This window comes from Dendroctonus ponderosae, unplaced genomic scaffold, assembly GCF_020466585.1.
Source record: "Dendroctonus ponderosae isolate FM_Combo_2020 unplaced genomic scaffold, Dpon_F_20191213v2 Dpon_F_20191213_5, whole genome shotgun sequence".
NCBI classification, from domain to species: Eukaryota; Metazoa; Arthropoda; class Insecta; order Coleoptera; family Curculionidae; genus Dendroctonus; species Dendroctonus ponderosae.
Window position 1 is genome coordinate 5,532,334 of NW_026018715.1, and position 19,274 is coordinate 5,551,607.

Below are 19,274 nucleotides of genomic sequence, written 5' to 3' on the forward strand. Positions count from 1 at the left end.
CTGGAACACATGCTACACAATTTTCAGGATGAAAATCTTGCTTGTATTACGCTAAAATTGCTCCAGCTTTGCATTTCCCTGTTGTTGTTTCGTTGTTTTACATATGGCGTTTCACCTGCTATGTACGTGATAAATGAGAAAAACCGGCTCTGGCCATTGCCGTAAATTTAAACTGTGCCCACTCATGTTGCCGAGTCGTAATATGAGTCTCATTAATTTTGGCAAGATTGCTCCGGGTACAATTCTCTAAAAGTTTACTAAATTTTAAGAATTCTATGTTTAAAAATGAGCAAGTTCCTCCCAGTATCTAGATGCAAGTTTCCAGAAAACTTATTTATCTAACTTGTTGCGAAGTTTCCGTACTTTAGTGAAACTAAGTTGGGTTGTATGAATAATTCGCAACATAATCGGGCTTACGAGTACCTGGGGTTTTCCATTATTAGCGCCGTAATCCATTTTCACTTAAGTATTCTATGCTTTTAAAGGAAACTTTTATGGAAAGTCTCATTTTGTTTGTCGATTAATTTGATTTAACCAGCACTTATTAAAATGGAGATGTGTATTTGGAATAAAAATCAATACAATTTACATACTATAAAGTGTTTTTTAATTTATTAGAGGAAATTAACGCCATGGAACTTTTCATAATTAAGCTAAAAGGCATCTACTTTTGCTGAAATATTTAACTTGAAAAAAAACACAAAATAAGAAACGACGTGTTGGCTTAATATGCTAAAGCATCCGCAGTCTACAAAATTTCTAATAAAAGTAATAAAGAATGAATTTCATTTAGTAGGCGATTGTATTAAATGTTTAAATAACTGCTAATATTGTGAAATAATGGCTCATTGGAAAGACGGCAACCGTTACTGTTGCCAAATAAACACCAGAAAATGCATTTAACAAATATATTATTGCCCTTAACATTTTCAGCTTGTATGCAGAGTAGCTACTCAATCAAAAAACCAGAGTCAGCKAGACTTTATTGCAGTTTAGAAAAACYAGTTGATCCAATTATTATTAAAATTCTGGAAAAAACATAGTTTCAATTGATCGCTTGACTTCGAAGATCCAATTGCAATATTAAAATRAAGTAGAAAGCTTCGGAATAAAGTATGAAAAGTAGAATTTAAAGTGGGCTCATGCTTATTGTGTAACATGTAAGTTCRTGCTTTAAAATTTCCCGTTCTTAAGAACTCACCACGTTAATAAATGGTTTTCTTTAAGTAAAAAAACACTTTCTTTAAGTAATTTTGTGGTTCTAATTCGTCATATCAAAGTTTCGTAAATATATTAAATTTCATAATTTCTACATAAAATAGTGTCTACATCGTGTGGTTGAAATTGTTAAAGGTCTTGTTTAAGATGCTACATATTTCAGCATTTCTTTACCACCAAAATAAAGTTTATTAATAGCCGAAGGCTCTACTTTCGGGAATTTATTTTAGTAACTGAGTTATATATTATAACGCCCAGGCTCTCGCACACATGTACACATTTCGTAAAAGTTTGACGCGGCTTGTTTGCCTAAATAAATATTGCTTTGTACCCTTGTGGTAATAACTTTCAGTTTCCTACTTTATATACTGGAAAAATGGATTTATGCCCCTCCTCGGATTTCGGATGTGGAATTGGAAACAACTTCTCAGGTGGAAATTTATGTCATGACATACATTTCTCAGTCATAGACAAAAAAAAACGTTTCAGGAAATTCTATTGAAAATTGCACATTTAAGCAATAAAATGAACTGAAATGCTGTTAGATTTTTTTTAGTTTGTTTTCATTTAAATAGCCTTTCAAATATAATACAATTTATTTCCAATGTTACCAGAGAGAATGTAGGGAGAATAGAAAAATTAATTATTTAAGCAAACATGCAAACATAACTTAGGCCACTATGGTAACCATTTTTCATTTTCGGTAATATGCATGCTATTTATTAAGTGTTGCTCTGGTGAATAAAAAACTAGTCGAACACAATGATACTGTTATTAACTAACAAAGAATGCTTATTTGATTTTTTCTTTTATTTTTAACTGGCTTTATTTATTCACTGGTTGTTAGCGGTCTAGTTCAATGTAGGTGTTCAGTTTTGGCATTCTGACGAAACATTATTTCATATTTTACGTAATACTGTAGGAACAGATATAAAATCTCTCGGTCTGTAACATTTTTTCGTTTACACTCTAACTGAACTTGTTTTTGACTGAATTTTTCAATTTGGTTAAATTCAAATTAGTCGTATTACTACTAATATGTACAAATTGCTATTTGGGGTTTCAGATGATGGTTATCTAAGGTTTTTGTATTTATATGAAACTAGACCAACTTATGCGAATGAGAACATCTCCTTCATAAACGAACACAAGTCAATAACGAATACTATACTTCAAGAAATAACGAAATGTTTCAACCAGTATAAGAATTATTCTTCGAATAGTTATGCCTAATCATGGGCGAAACTCAAATGCAACATTGACTTGTTCTAAATTGCCATTAATGATCGATTATTAGCGTCCTCAATAGAACGATCTGCAAGATATATTTACGCCATGTTAATAACAAAGCCATTGCTTGCAGGTGGAAAGCGAATGATCGGTGTTAAAGGTGTAATTTTGGTTTGTAAAACTATGAGTTTCAGTTAATATTATTTTTCGCTGCTTATCTAACTCCCTGTGTACATAGAAATTTCTCCTATAGTCAATTATTTAATAATTACATAAAAAAACAATGCAACAGGTGTACCTGGTAACCTAAAGCCGTAGAATATGTTCAAAAGTGGATATTTCTTGTTTCACCGAATGATCAGGTGACCGTGTGATAATTCTATCTGATGTGTGAAATCTCTTGAGCTTTCTAGGATGAGACACCAACTGATTAGGCATTAGGCAAGTGTTTCGATGCACCGTCAGTCTTTAGTAATATTTTTCACATGTTGCTCAATTTAAACTCCGAAATATGGCACAGATCTTCCATTATGGATCACAACGTTCCGCGCATATCTTGGAGCATCAACGATCAATTACCTCACCTGAGAAAAAAATAATAAGAAGTTCTTTAGAGTGTTAGTTCTTTCTAGGAGTTTATTTTCATTTAATTGCTACTTTCTGCAATATTTCACTTGCAACTAATGCGAATATTTAGGACTTTTCAGGTTTGCCCGTTTTATTATTGTTTTGACATCACTAATCGTGCATCTGTTAGTTTGCGGATAGCTTTGGAGAGACGATTTTAAGGCTCCTATGATTTCATGTTCTTCCTCTTGAGGACAAAAACTAACAGATGCTTTCTTTATATTTTTTCCGACTAATTTATTACTTCCTTTTCTAGTAGGAATTTTAAGTGGTGTCCCATTCAGTGTTTTTGCTGCCTGCTTTGAAATGAGATTTAAATAATGGGAAGTCACTACTTATTTTTTGTTATTTTTGCGTCCTGACGTTACACAAACTTATTAGTTTCGAATTTCGTTTTGACTTGACTTTCAATTGACTAAAATTACTAAAATGATATATATATATAAAATATTACTAAAACCGAGAAGATTCAGTCTTAGATATTGTTTAATGTATTAACAAGCTTAGGTGCTAACACCATCAAAAATTACTCAATGACTGCAATATCGCAAAGTGGAACCCACAAAGTTCAATATATATATAACCAATTTTATCTTCATAGATTGCTTAAGGTGCGTTACAAAACTTTGCAAGGCAAAGAAGAGCAGGTATTTAAATGTAAATGTACAATTTTCCATGATATGTCAACAACATGCAAAAACTGATAAACATTTCAAAGCTGGAGGCAGAAACAGTCTGATTTTCTGGCGTGAATTCTTAAAATTGTGTGTGTCATTTGAAACCCTTTCAAGGCTTTCCTAAGATGATAAAAAAAGCATTGACTATTGAAATGGAATGTAGAAAATGAGGCTGAGAGTTAATTTTTACCTTTGCCTTTAACCAAATCATACAAAACAAGTGTACATTTTGGGGTGTATAGGAAATAGATTCTTAATATGGCGCAAATAGCAAAGCCGCAAATTGAGTGAATTAATTAATTTTTTCACCTAAACAAATTCAACAAACATTTATAAAGTGATTTTCGGGATTCAATTTATAGATGAAAAATTATATTAATTAATTGTTGTTTTAAGTCAAAGTTGGAATAATTCCGATAAAAAAAAAACATTCTCACTGGAATTCGATGGTGTCACAATTATTTGGAAATTTTATAATCCTTCCCCTCTTTTATTATTATTTTATTATTTAAACTGTCCCTCGAAAAATTCAAAACAATTAGTGGCAAAATGTTCGAACCAAAGTATTCAAAGCAATATGTGCCTCGATGAAAATTAATGATGAAATGAAAACATGACGCAATTTCAGGATTTCTACCTCAGCAGAAAAGATAATATACGATGATTTTGCCCTGTTGCTAAGTCACGAACGAAGAAATACGTATGGAGGAAATACCACGAAATTAACAATAACTGAATAAATTTTTAGATTCTTTCATTATTGCTATCGTGCTTTCCTCGCGCTTCGAGTATTTCAGTCTAACGGATAATAAAATCGACGAAAACCAATAAAATAAACGAATTCTTCTTTTGCTCATTATTTTCTCTCATATTTGACAATATTTCATTCATTATAACAAGTCAGGAGAGGTTTTTATTTTCTTTTAGTACATATCTTATCTGTGTTAAAATATTAGTTAATACGAATTGTAGTTAGAACAGGGTGAATAAATTAAATAAATATGCGTTATAATTCTGCGTGATCCAACTTTACATTTAGCAAATACTTTCGCAGGCGTGCATTCTCCACATTACTTAATCATTACACCGGTTGTCAATTTTAAAACTTCCCACCCTTATAATACATTGCATCGAATAATTATTTTAGAAGAAATATGTTATTTTTGGAACGCTAGAACCGATAGTCTGAGGATTTTGATGCTCATGGTAAATTTACAAATGCACGAGTCCAAACTAACGATGTTTACGAAAATTGGAGGTTGCGTTCAACACAAGGAAAATGTTGGCTGAATCAAAGCAAAAGATATATTTTACGTGAAAGTTAGAATTCCTAAGTTGCCAGGTGTTCATAAACTCCTCCTTGCTCACCTCCCATTCGCACTTTGAACACAGTACGGAACATTTAAATTTTAATCTCGATGAATCCTTTCAGGAATATAGTAAAAGAGGTTTTGGCATCTGCGTTGTTTTGAGATGTGATTGGAATTATACAGTTCACTAATCTTTCTGTTTGAAATATGAGGGTAGGTGAACATAATTATTTCGAAATTTTTAGGCAATTCTTATAAGAATCCTATTATAATTCCAAAGTTGCAGGAAATGAGCTCAAAAGTTCATAAAAAATTGTCAGGAATATTCGTGGTCAAAAAGTACGCGGCTTATACAGCCTGCATTGAACATTAAAAAATAAAAAACTGTCTCGTCATAAATCAAGCGATGAAACATAATCTATAGAACTAGATTTCTTTCAGAACATTTGCGTAGGGAGTTTTGTGAATTTCGCACCATTTTATGACATGAGAAACGTGAAAACTTTGTTAAATTGGTTGGAACAGAGTATAAAAGTTAATTGGGTTTCTAGCTTTATGGCATCGTTATGCTCGCCGGTAGTAAAATAAATACAAGGCCGACTTTTATTTAGATGAGAAAATAATTGAAAATTGAACTAGCATGTCACGAAAAATTGTGACTTTTTGGGTAATTTAATTAGTACCATACTGAAAATTTTATTTAGGTCATGTTAATCAAAACAATTTATTATTTAATATCGCTTATAACTGGCAACTCCAATTGTCTGTTAAGTTCTTTTAGATCATATTTTTTCATTAACAAAATAGTATAAATATGAAAATGAAATATCCGTCTCACAAAGTACATTCACAATTAAAAATATACACATCCTTCGAGTTTTTCCATATTTAAACCATTCCATTGAATAATCATGCTTCCTAGGTTGCCATTAAAAAAGTACCTGAGGCAGAATGAGTTTTAAATAAGGGATGAATGGTATTACCGAAAGTTCACCAGTCATTTTTGAAAAAATCGTACATTAACATTATACAGGGTGCCTAATACGTTGTGATAAAAAAAAAGTCGAGGTGAAAATAATACGATTTAGCTCATCTTGTCTTAGAAGAGGCAACTAAAGCAGAAAAACTGGGACTCAAGCATATTTTTTGAATGGTCTGTTTCAAACAACTCACGTCGAACTTGGAGTTTTTCGTTAAAATTATCACCAGAAAAAACTTAAGGCTATTTTAAAGTGGATTATAAGTGCTCTTCAAATCCTTGAATTTGGTATCTAATTTTGACTCCAAGTTGTTTGTGATATATTTGAAAAATACTTCCAAAAACGTTAGCATCGATAATTTTTTTCAGTTTCTACTAAAGTAAGTTATTTTCCTACATCCCATTATTTTTCATACTTATGGCACACGTTGTTTAAGTCGTTTGCCTAACAACTTTCTAAGTTTTCGGATTTATGTTTGATTTATATCGTTACTGATAAGCGTTCCCAAATTATGAAACGTTTGAAAGTCAATTGAAAAATGCATTTTCCTACAAAGCGAAATTTGACAAGCTCCATATCGTTGCAAATTCTCTGTACCTCGAACATATTTCGATATTCCGGGATTTCCGCAACTGGAAAACGAGGCCACAATCAATAACCGTTCTGTCTTCGACATGCAAAGCGAGCTTTATCTTTCTAGTTCGACGTACAATTATTGATGGTATAACAATCAGATACAGGTTCACTGGTGTGGAGCATTTTCAGGGAGTAACAACGGAGATCCCTTTACCCTTTATATAGTCGGGTGGGCTGACTAAAATAACGAGCGAACGTGACCACGGCTGCGATGCGTTCATGCGGTCGATTTCCTAATTTGGGAGTGAAGTTTCAAGTTTAAAAGTTGAACAAACATTTTGCGCAATTGCGAAATTAGTGAAAATAAACTCGTCCAGGCATTAATCATCAACGTGGCGTTGTGTTTGAGAAAAACCGCTGACAAAATTAACTTACTAAAATTATCTTTGTACCCAGTTTATATACTGTACGATTATGTAAATCCATTTTTCTGCAACCATGATGTATTGCCCGCTGAGCAAATTTTTGGGTTTAATGCAAACTAAGCGGAAATTATTACAACGGCTTTGTAAGTATAATTCCTTGCATAATTCCAAAGGGTTGTTTTATATCTCACAATTATGTAGTTTGCCTTGTCAGGAAGGATATTAAACTGTATGAAATATAACTTAGAATTCTTCCTATTTACATTTCGCTTTTCTTCACGTTTATTATTCACCACTGCATTATGCTACTTGGTGCATCCATTATACATTTTAGCTCATTTATTGTTTGACTGGCGTCTGCTTCCAAGCTGATCTTATTGGAGAAACATGCACAATAAATTAATTGACACTGTCGAACTACCAGTCAAATTGGTCTTTTACTAAACAGTTAAATTCCTGAATAAGTCTTCGGCCTTTATCAACAACTACACTTTTATCCGCAAACGTTTCCATTGAAACAATCAATTTTAGTTAATAATTCCCGAGGGAGACAAAAACCAGTGGAAGTGGAAGTGTACACACAAAGCTAGTCTGTTTGAGTTCTTCCAACACACTGATTGCCTTGATGCCGCATTGTTGGGAACCGAAATTAAGAATTTTGTCAACGCGAGTAGCTCGTCAGATTTGCAATCAGTTTTACGTCACACATACAAAAGGGTTCAAAGATATTATTCCTCTGAAGGTGTTATCTTGATTTGCGTAGGAAGTAGAGAAAAAATTGTAAAAAAAATCATTCTTACAAGAATCTATGTCAGAAATTTGGAGCGATTTATTTAGTCGCGCTTTTATGTACTTTCGTTATCGATCGTTATGTAAAAGCCGATTGATTTAATCAGAAATCAGCAATAGTTGCAGGTGAAATCAAAATGCACATTTACAATAATTAATCTTTTTCTGAAGGAAATATAAATTTTTTACTCTGATCGGTTGTGAAAACAATTCAGAAATTCAAGATCCAGTTCCATTAGAAAATCTGCTTGGAAAATTTGATTGTTTTTTTATCACTAACTAATTTTGTGGCTTATTTCTATCGAACTCAACAAGAGCTTAATAGTTACTTATAACTATTCTTTACAAGCAATTATCTGTTCACTTCACGCTACTTTCATTTTCTGTAACAATTTCGCTTTTATCTTTAAATCAAGCAAACTTGATGTATTTTCTATATTGTCACCCATTTTAAATTTTGAAGACGTACGTGCATAATACACATAATAGATGATTGTGTGAAATGGATCTTTAATTTTTACGAAATTGATAAATATTCTGTGATATTCTGCTGGCAGAACTTGATTACGAAAGCGACGGTTGTAAACAAATTTCCGTATGAAGAAGGTACCATGAAAGAGCACAAGATGCTCAGATGCCCGCAGCGTAAATACAACTGAGGTAAGACATAACGAAGATCAAGAAAACTAAGCAGAGCAGAAGAGATGGTAATTAAAAACTTGTTCAAAGGGACGAGTATAATGTTTCAGGAAACTAGCGCATTGGCTAAGTAACTTAAATAACTGGTGAAGGAGCATATTTTCCTTAAGCTAGAAATAGTTGAATTGAAACAATGTTTAACATTGGAAGTGTTGAAAGGCTCATATGCCGCAGCACAAGCAAAAGCAAACCAATTAGACAAGAAGTAAAGTGTTGGTCATAAAAGAGAAAAGAGAAAAGTGAAGAAGGGAATGTAAAACAGATTTTAAAATATTTGCAACAAAGAGTAAACCAAAGTAAAATAGAATGCGTACGTTCAGTGAGACAGGAAGGCTACAAACCACATTGCTGTGACCAAACAGACCATTCTAATGAGCAAGCATAAATACAGAGTAAATATAAAACCAAATAGAGAAAGAGTGATTAGAGTCCGTGAATGTGATTATCATGCAAAATTTATAGATTTTGTAAGGAACATAACAAAAACAACCTTCACCTTAAACTTAAATTCCAATGAGAAATTAATATTGTAATTGCAGAATTATCATTTTAAAAAATGCACGTACCTGTATTGGTATTTGTCTGTGCAGATGTAACAGCAAACTTACCGAGCCCTGAAGATGGCTTAAAAATAGCCGAAACATTAGGCACAGAAAAATTTTGATTATCTTCTGCCACTATCTATTAACCAATAAATCGAAAAACGTAAATCTTTTCAGGCATGTGTGTAAAGCCATCTTTTACTAATGTAAGTAAAAAGTCAATTTTATAAAAAAAAAACACGAATGTATTTGGTTTTGGATATTTGATCATTATTGAGATAATCTTTGCTATTTTTGAAAAAGTTTAAACCCGAAATCTTATTGTTAACTTTAGGCCAGTTTTAAAAATTACGATGCCATAAATAGCAAAGCTGAAAAGTCAGCCACAACAGTTAATATCCGTGAGATATAAATTAAATACATTTTAAACTAACACTTTCTCGATGAGATATTGAGTGCATTCGAAATTTTGTTAATTACATTGGCTCGTATTGTTTTGTTTGTTATGTCTGGCATGTTCCCTTTTTATTTATGTTATGTGTCATTCGCTTTCTTCATAAAACATATTTTAATTTTGCTGTACCAATAAAGCATATTTAAAAATTTCTGCGTACTCTCCTAGTATACCTTAGAATTCCTCGAATAAATCTAGCTCATTTGAATCACAATATACACATAATCTTTTATACTTTTTGAACAATGCATTAAAACTAATTATAGCGAAGCCAGTAAATATCAGTTTCACAGAAGTACTTACGATTCTCTTATATTTCTTATATTAAAAATATTTGTAACCATTTCAAATTTTACGGAAACTAAAAGTAAATGGAAACCAAATGCTGAAAGCCTGAAAGTTTTTCTAATAATTTCGCATCAATATTAAAACATTTAGGGAAAATATCGGGGAAAATCATACATCAATCGCAAACAGAGCAAATCAGTTCCAATATTACTCGGTTGAAATTTTTCATTTTTTTAAATTTGTGAATGGAAGGTTGCTCTTTTGATAAAAAAATTCCGAACCGCAATTACAATTTTAAATGTTCATAGTGCATTGAATATGTGTGTGAATTGCACATACATGCAAAATATGAATGAAACTACCAAATGAAATCCTCGAATTAATTAATACGTAAAAATCGACGCCTCGCATATTAAATGATCGAATAATAGATTTTCAAAGAACGTTTCTAGTTTTCACAATTTTGTTAGTTTGGGTTATTTCGTCTCAACAGCTTATCTGTAAGTTGACCAGCAGATACAAATAATTTAATGAAATAATTGGTGACATTTTACTTTTCTCAGATTCTAAACATGGCAACGCAAAGTTAAGTTATATGTAAATTCATAGCAAATAGTATGTCTATAATGGACAGCACGTTAATGCCTTAAACACAAAGCCAAAAACCGCGAGATTGTTCTATGGATGTACGGCCGGCAATTTTTATGACAGAATATTGAGTGCTATCAATTGTAAACTACACAAGTACACTGCACGAAAAGCGGATGAGAGTGATGGATTCATTCGTTACATTTTCTCTGTGAATGCATCTTCATTTGCAACAAGAATGTTTATTACTCCCAGCAATACGGGACGAAACGCTTTAGACCGTTGCTGAAAACTTTAGTTTACCGATACATGTATTATTGTTGTGGCAATTTATTTAGACGATGCATACAAATATCAGCAGCACATTTACTTCAACTCTCATAAAGCGCTTTTTAACTATCACCTATGAATCGTGTATCATGTTCTCTTGACGTGCAGCAATCGAATAACTCAAAATAGCTAATCACTATTTTTATTTATTTTTATGCACGCTTTTATGGTGTATAACATTATTTATCGTAAAAGGCCAAAATAACTGGTTCCCGCTCATTCAGAAGCTTATTAGCCGTTGTATAGTTGGCTCATTAAACGGACCCCAGTAGGTCTTTGCCATTGCCCCATTTCCATAACTATTAATATGAAACCATTTTAACGCAAATGGTAATTTAGCTTTAACGTTTCTATTCACTTGCCAGGGAGGTTAAGCTGATTGATATGATGTCAAACAAATAATTCCTGGACAAATTTGAATAAGGCTTATTTTAGCCGGTTGATTAAACATTTGCGTTGCCTAACATTGGCGTTTTCGTGAACTGTATTCGATCGAAATAGGCGAGTTAACACATTTTAATTTCCAAGGTCCAATATTGTATTTGGGACCTGGAACGGTCAGAACATACAAGTTGATGCTTTCTATCACAAGATCTAAAACCGCGTTCTTTCGGAAAATAGGCGGACCTTTCGTAAAGTCGTCCTCAACATAGGAATATAGATAATTTTAAATAATGAATGAATAAAGAGAACAACATCTTTTTAGATTGATGAGTGATGATTGATGAATAAATAAAAATTCAACAAAGAAGTGAAATAAGCGATAACGAAGTAATAATGAGTACAATTAAAGCTAAAGACGAAAAAAAAACCCAAAACGAACTTCAAGGCAAAAAAGAAGAGAAGCTTGACAGAACATCACAAGAGAATATTTAATCATGATTATGTGTAAAATCTGTTGTGACATGGATAAAGGTGATTATGTGAAAAACCATGATATATGATTAATGACATTAACACCACGAAAAATATAGTGATAAATCAAATTGACTTCTTATACTAAATAAACAAGATATGTGTATCCAAAGGTATGTGAAGGCAGTTCAGGCATATCCAGGAACAGACGTGAGATCTGATCATAAGCCAGTTGCTATGGAATTTGGACTACACCGCTTTAAAAGGCGAAGAGACTAACAAACGGAAAAGTCATAGACATCCGAAGACTGGAAGATGCTAATATACAAAAGCAAGTAAGAAGCTCACTAGAAAGAGAAGTAAATAATCTCAAGATAGACGGGACGGAGGGAACCTGGAGCGTAATAGAGAGAACAATTAACAATATCCAAGAACAACAGATTGGGTTCGTAAAAAAACATTAAAAAGCAAAGGGTGTATGACGCAGGAAATACTGTTCTTGGTGGATGAAAGAAGGAAGCAACAAAGAGCAAAACCAAGAGAAACACAGAGAACTCAAGAGAACAATTGGAAGAATGTGCAGAGAAGCCAAATATCGATGGCTGTAAGCAAAATGTCAGGAGATAGAATCACTATAAGCAAGATACCTGTCTCTCTGTGATACCTTAAACATCTGGACACCTCGACTGTGACCCTAAAAGTGAAATCAGATCCAAAATAGAATAGACGAGGAAGGTCTTCGCTAGTATGAAGAAGCTCTTTACTAGATTGGTAGTGAGCTTGGAGCTCAGAACAGCCATGCTTCGTTGTTATGTGTTCTCTGTTCTAAGACGTATGAGCAAAGGAAAGGAACTGTTACAAACGACAAAAGAAAGGAAACAGACCATCTTGGACATATTATGAGTGGCAACCGATACGAAGTCCTGAAACTCATCATCGAAGGCAAGATTTAGGAAAAAAGATCCATCGGAAGACGCCAGAACTCATGGCTGAAGGACATCCGCAGGTGGCTTGGGCGCACATCCATTCTACAACACATTCCAAAACAATACTGGCTATTTGGATCGCCAACCTTCGCAAGGAGACGGCGAGACAAGAAGAAGTACAATGCTGCATTGAAAGGGGTAAATAACACAAGTCAACTGAAAAGGAATTCGTTAGATTGTGCGTGTGCCATGTGAACGTGTTAAATGCAGATGGTAGTAAATATTTCAATAACTTCAGATCGGGAATATTCATGTTCATGTGTCAATCTTCATTCCCTAAAGAATCGCAGCATGGGTGAGATGGTAAATTGTATAAATTTTTCATGACGTCAACATCTTTATCTACTTAAGGTTACATGTATTTTTGTTTATAGAATCTCATTTCATGTTTTCAGTATATGTATTAGATATAATAAATAAAAAAATACAGTGGTCTGAAGTTTCGCTCACCACTTTTCTAATGATTATTAGGGACAACTAAGCAAATTACTCCGATCATATATCTGAAGGTGCATACATTACATACCGGAGCATAATTTATAGGGTTAACAAAGGATAACATTTAGTTAACGGAATATATAGTTATATTTAGATATCAGCAAAAAGGTCGCACTGCTCGAAATACTTTCCTGTAATGCAAATTAGCAGAACGTGCCAACGGCCGCAAATCGTCCTATCTAAACCAAAAAATAGTTCGATTTGACAAAAATTTATTAATTTGCATACTACTAAACTTATCAGGCCAAGGAACAGAAAAATTAAAATCATTATGTGAAACTCCACGATTAAAGAATACCTGGAAGTGTTGTCTGGCGCTGTTATAGGAGTACAGAAAAAATAGTAAAATAAATTTTTTGTTATTACAAACTGAGAAATTTGCAAAAAACTATATCAGAAATATGCCAGCAATGTTTTTCAAAGTAATCGGCCTAATTAACATTGCGCAAATACCTGTTGCTTCGTAATTATTTAAAACTCCGGTAACCATGTAATTATACAGAGTGACAATACGATGGACAAGGATAAACGATCAACTCAACAGGAATCGTTGAATGACGGAACGTACTTTCGAAATGTCAACCTGTTCTCATAACCTCGCATTCTGCAGGGTTTGTTGTTTACATAAATAATCCATACAACACCAAACATTTGACTGGTTAACTCCAAACAAGCTAGTGCCTGTGAATTTCCTTATTATCCACTCTTATCAAGCAGCTTCTCGTATTCAGTTAATTAACTCCTGCTCCATTTGTACATGTGTGTACTCCTTGTGCTGTGTGTATCGTACAAACGTGGTAGGAATGTATCCCATCCTCGATATTTATTTGGTTCTTGGGAAAGTTGGTTTCGTTGGTCAATTATTGTGCCCCTGGAATGCCCTGATTCGATTATGTCCAATACTTGTTCCTCTGTGCTTGGAACTCGAACATCTATTGTCGTCCACTATCTTCCTGGAACCACTCTCTTTGCCCTTTGTTGGCAGGAGTTCTTTCAGCTTCTGCTTTGTTACTGTAGCATTGCCCCTGAACTAATCGCATATCCGCAAATTCATGAAAGGAAATTCAAAGTAAGTCGCAGTTTGACAAATTATCGTTATTATTGACAAGGGCTATCCACCTGTAACCATCTGTTAATGACAAAAAAACATCATTGCCGCTGTTACTTTTCATCAAAAAATTGTAGAAGATAACTTTTAATATCGATCATTTTCGTAATTTGAAGCAAAGGTCGTAACTTTTCTTTTTGAATGCTTAAGCATTCCAATATGCTATCAATTAAACATGGAACAATTACTAAATAATGCTTAATAACAAAGTTGGAATTCGTTCTTCAACTGTTAATATCTTCTAGAAATTTTCGAAAAAAAATTTCTATATTTTTCTCGTACTCCCCGAGGGAGCCTATATCACCCCTTAAAAGAAATGACGCCAATTTTGAATCACCTTGTATAGACGTTCAAACTGCGCCAACTAAGGCAAAATATAGTTTGTTTCTGGGTTCAATTCAGTCCTAATTTAAGGGACTCCTAAAATGGTAATTGGGATCGAGTCATACATCAAATTCGAAGTTTTGGTAAATACTTTATGGTGGTTCAAAATTTTTTTGCGTTGAAGCAGCCGCTAACAAATTAACCGATTGTTTATGAGCACTAAAATACATAAGGCTCGAAAGTACCTAAATAAAGTGTTCAAAATATATAGATTCCACTAATAATATATATATTGGATATACAATATATCCAGATTCCACTAATAATAATATTAATAATTAATAAAATATTTAAATAACAATTTACAAAAATAATCGCGATTCATTAAACTATTGACGTTCTTACAAAATGGTGCACAACCACATTGTGGTTTAGATATTTGTCATTTTCTCGATTAAAATTTTCGTGCTCAGTGGATTGTTAGAAAGCGTCGAATGGCCGGAAAAGTCGCCATATTTAAATACATTTAAGTCCGTCTTATCGGGTCGTCTCAAGTCGAAAGTGTACTTCAATCCTTCAGGAACATTTGAAGTTTAGCGAAATCGCCTGGTTGATCAATACCGCAAATTATCCTCCAGAATACTCCGGAAGGTACAAGAAACATTCAAAGCAAACTTATCCTAATGTCAGCATTTGAACACTTTTTAAAAGTAGCTTTCAAATAATCGATTTATTCATCAGTGGCTGCATCAAAACAGCAAATGGTTGTAATGCTCTAAAACTAATAAAAATCCTATTTAAAACTGTTAGGGGTGGTTCATCCCCTGTAATGAGGGTCAGGGATTCACGGAAAGTTTTAAGTAGAAAAAGTTAAATCAACCGAGAAAAGATTTGTGTTTTAGTTGGTGCACACTGTATTTAAATCTCAACGCAAATCGGATTGTCTTCCTCATAAAATCTCAAAATAAGTTTCCCTTTTGATGCGAATGGCCAGTGGATTTCAAAATTCTGCCTATATGAAAGAAGAGCAGACGCTTAAAAGATTTACTAGAAAGTAAATATTAGCAAGTATGAGAAAGGCCCGCAAAATACTTGCTTTACTTAAATATCTCTTGAAAGTAGAAAAACGTTTAATTGTACTGATTCCATAGGCAACTAAAAGCAAAAAAAATGGATTTGTTCTAGAAAGAATGCAGCTAAGACATTTTAAAACTGTACACACCCGACAATGCTTCACTATCGCTTTAAGCGCTTTATAAAACCCACACCCATTAAATCAATGTTGGAAAAAACAACGATTTTAAACGATCCCTTGTGGCGCCTTATACGCCCCGTTATTAACGAGATCCGATTACGTTGCAAAAATTTAATTAAGCGGTATGTTCTAGTGAAAACAGTGCTAGGATTGATGGCACAACTAATCCATGTAAAGAGCCTTAAATGGTTTTAATTGGGTGCGTGTTTCGAGTTCATTATGGGAACAGCAGTTGTTGATGAATGCATGTTACAAATCAGGATATCAGTGCCGTGGGTGCGGGCTTCCATCGCAGCGCTTAAGTATGACCCTTAATTCCGGCGCGTAGGAGTCATTGTTTATGCAGTAATTGAGTAGATTGTATTCGGCATTTGGATATTGTGCTCTGAGTTTATGTAGGCTATTCAAAATTAAGCCGCTAAAATTAGCAATTTTTGTCTCATGAAAGGTAAGGATTCTGATGGTAAAATTATTGCATATACTAGATGTTTTGAAGACGAACCGAATTTCAATTTGAAACTTCTACCAGCCAAGCTCACAAATTACAGGAAATAAATCTGTAAGTTACGAGGAAAAACCCGAACGATTCAGTCAAGACATTGTTCACATCAAGACAAAATAGCATTCATTTGAACGCTGGACCAAAAGAGATACCTGATGTAACGATAGAATAATCTAAGACAGGCCGCAGATGAAATAAAAACATAGTATATCCAGGTGAATATGGTTTATTGATTGAAGTCATTAAGGTAGAGGGTGATACTTTGTTCAAATCAATAACAGCCTTGTTCAGTATGTGTGTGGCATTGGAGAAAGTATCGACATCTTAGGACAACTTCAGTGTACATTGTAAAACAAAAATGAACCATAACGAAGCTGGAAAACCATAGAACTATAATTCTGCTACCACCATCAAGATCATGGCGAAGTGATATAAAAGTTAACGTCTACCAACAGAGCAAACTGGATTCCGATCTTGTTACAGCACGAATCGTCTTCTGCAAGCGGGAGACGTTCGATTGAGTTGAGAAGTGCAACGAAGGCAAAATTGGAATGGAAAGRGAATTGGAATAATTCATAATCGTTGAATGGGTAGCATTCCCATTCAACGATTATGAAAAGACATTYGATTCCGTTGAGACTTGGTCAACGTTGGACGGTTTTGACCAGTGTAGAGTTGACTTGAGGTACACTASAACGATTCGATAAGTATAAAAAAAMGCAACAKCACGTGTAAGGCTGWATGAAAGCACATATRAGTCCAGGATCGGAACCAGCAGACACTCTATCACATAGTTATTTACATTCKGCCCAGACAGTGTATTGAAGAARTYATATTGAAGTGGTATGGGAAGGAACATAAATTTACATTCGCGAACAATCKTCGTTTTGCAGTCAGAAAAAGCCAGTTGGGTAGAGAATTGAATAACATTAGTTTGAAGATGAACTTGTCCAAAACGGCAGTAATGACAATTATCGATGATCACAGAGTTGTGATMATCRATATACAACRGTGGAGATGAAGTCATAGAAAGGGTCCACCGTTAGCTTGGCCTCAAACTGAAAACGGGCCTAGACGATCAAACTGCGGAAGTGAACCGAATAATTGAACTTCGATGGACAGCTTTTGGTAAATCTAGATCGATATTCCAGAGCAAAACGAGTAATAGTCTGAAATATAAACTGTTCATATCGTGTATTTCTCCGGTTTTTACATATGGCAGCGAAACACTCACGTTGACCAAGGAATCGGAAAATAAACTGGAACTAACTCAGAAAGCAAGGGAACGAAAAATGCTCGGAATATGACGGATATTTACATACATACAGACATACAGACATATATGCATACATACATACATACTACTAATACATACTAAAATAAACAGAGCACAAGGACACATTAAACCAATGGATTACGGAACACCGGTACAAATTGAGCAGGATTTAATTAACCGAATACGGGAAGCTGCTCGAAAAGAGTGGCTAATAAAGAGATTACGCAGTAACAGAAACTTCCCAAATGCTAATTAGGCAGATTACCTTGAAAAACATTGTTGCCGTCTTTTTGATATAGTTTTTTGTAACTTTCTCAGTTTTTAAAATCAATTGATTTTTTAAACAATTTTTTTTGTACTTCTAAGACACCGCCAGACAACACCTCCAGAGGAACAACGCCAATTTTGAATCACCCTGTATTATTTGCCTCAACACTTTTGTCTTTTTAAATGACAGAGTTTCCTCACGTATTCTATTAAGATTTCTCAAAAAGCAGTTTTACAATAAAAAATAAAAATTCCTTTTATTAATCTCCGATAGAAGACGTGAACAAATTCTGTCTCATTAAAAGACAAATATGTTGAGGCAGTCAAATGACTCAAAAAAAAAAAAATTGAGAACATTAATCTGCGTCGCCCATATAGAACTGATCTACTGAACAAATTGTTTTCTCTTCTAGTGAAAATTTCCGAAGACACAAAACAATTCCTTATTCTAAAGCTTTAGTTCATTTTTAGTTCAGTAATTAGATAGTTATCAGTATTACGCACACGGCTCAAATTGCATGAAGATATATTCATGTGTACGCAGGACTCATCAAGACCTCTACATGTTTCGCCTGCAATAATTTCAAGAATATTTCCAACGAACGACACTTTAACGCACAAAAGAGACTCTGACGATAACAACTGTTAAAGTTTTTGCAGAAAAAACAAATTACAATTTCCACTGAAAGGGAAGATAATATTTTTGTAACAGCTCAACTTAAAATCGTTCTAATTGCTCCAGTGCAAAGAAAATTATTTTCTCTTGTAGAGAAAATCGCTTAAAGGAAATTAATTTGGCGAAGTGAATTTGTAATACTTTCCCATCGATTGGGCACGTCTGCACTAAAAAAACCTACTTTTTATATACGCCCGAATGAATCGGGGAAAAGCTTTTAAATGAAACGTCATAGTTTTATTAGGCAGTATAAATGAGGATAAAAAAATTAAACAAACTGTTTCATCCATTACCTTTCTACCTTTGAAAAATTAATGGAATGAAACTACAGGAAAACTATATTTCAAATAAAAATGTATTTGACTACAATGCGTGAAAAAATAATGTTTCACGCAATTCCTCAAGTGACCCACGAACGTCCATTCGAGAGGTTGTGTTCCCTGCAGAAAAAAAACGATTTTTGCATTTATAATAAGCAGTCGCATAAGAATTGAAGTAAATGAAATGTAATCGAATTGTAAATCCCATTTAAAATGTTGGCATGTTTGACGCCAAGGGAAATTTTAATTGGGGTAGTATATTTTAAATAGTGGGTGACGGTCGCATTTGGAAACATCTCAAATATTATGATAGTAGAATTATCGAACGATGGATATTACTTGGACCATTTTATGCGTGTTTAATCACACAGACTATTATATGAAGGAAGCATCTGACATTTGAAGCTAACATTTTATTTACGGAGTTTTCTCAGATAGGTGAATGGTTCCTTAGATGAAGCGTTTCATTCGTTA

The 19,274-nt window shown here is 33.7% G+C and overlaps 1 protein-coding gene across 2 annotated transcripts in view; it reads left to right on the forward strand.

The window, feature by feature from the left end:
* LOC125504445 (hemicentin-2-like) overlaps positions 1-19,274 on the forward strand; it is a 387,752-nt gene that overhangs the window by 214,250 nt on the left and 154,228 nt on the right. The window lies entirely within an intron of this gene.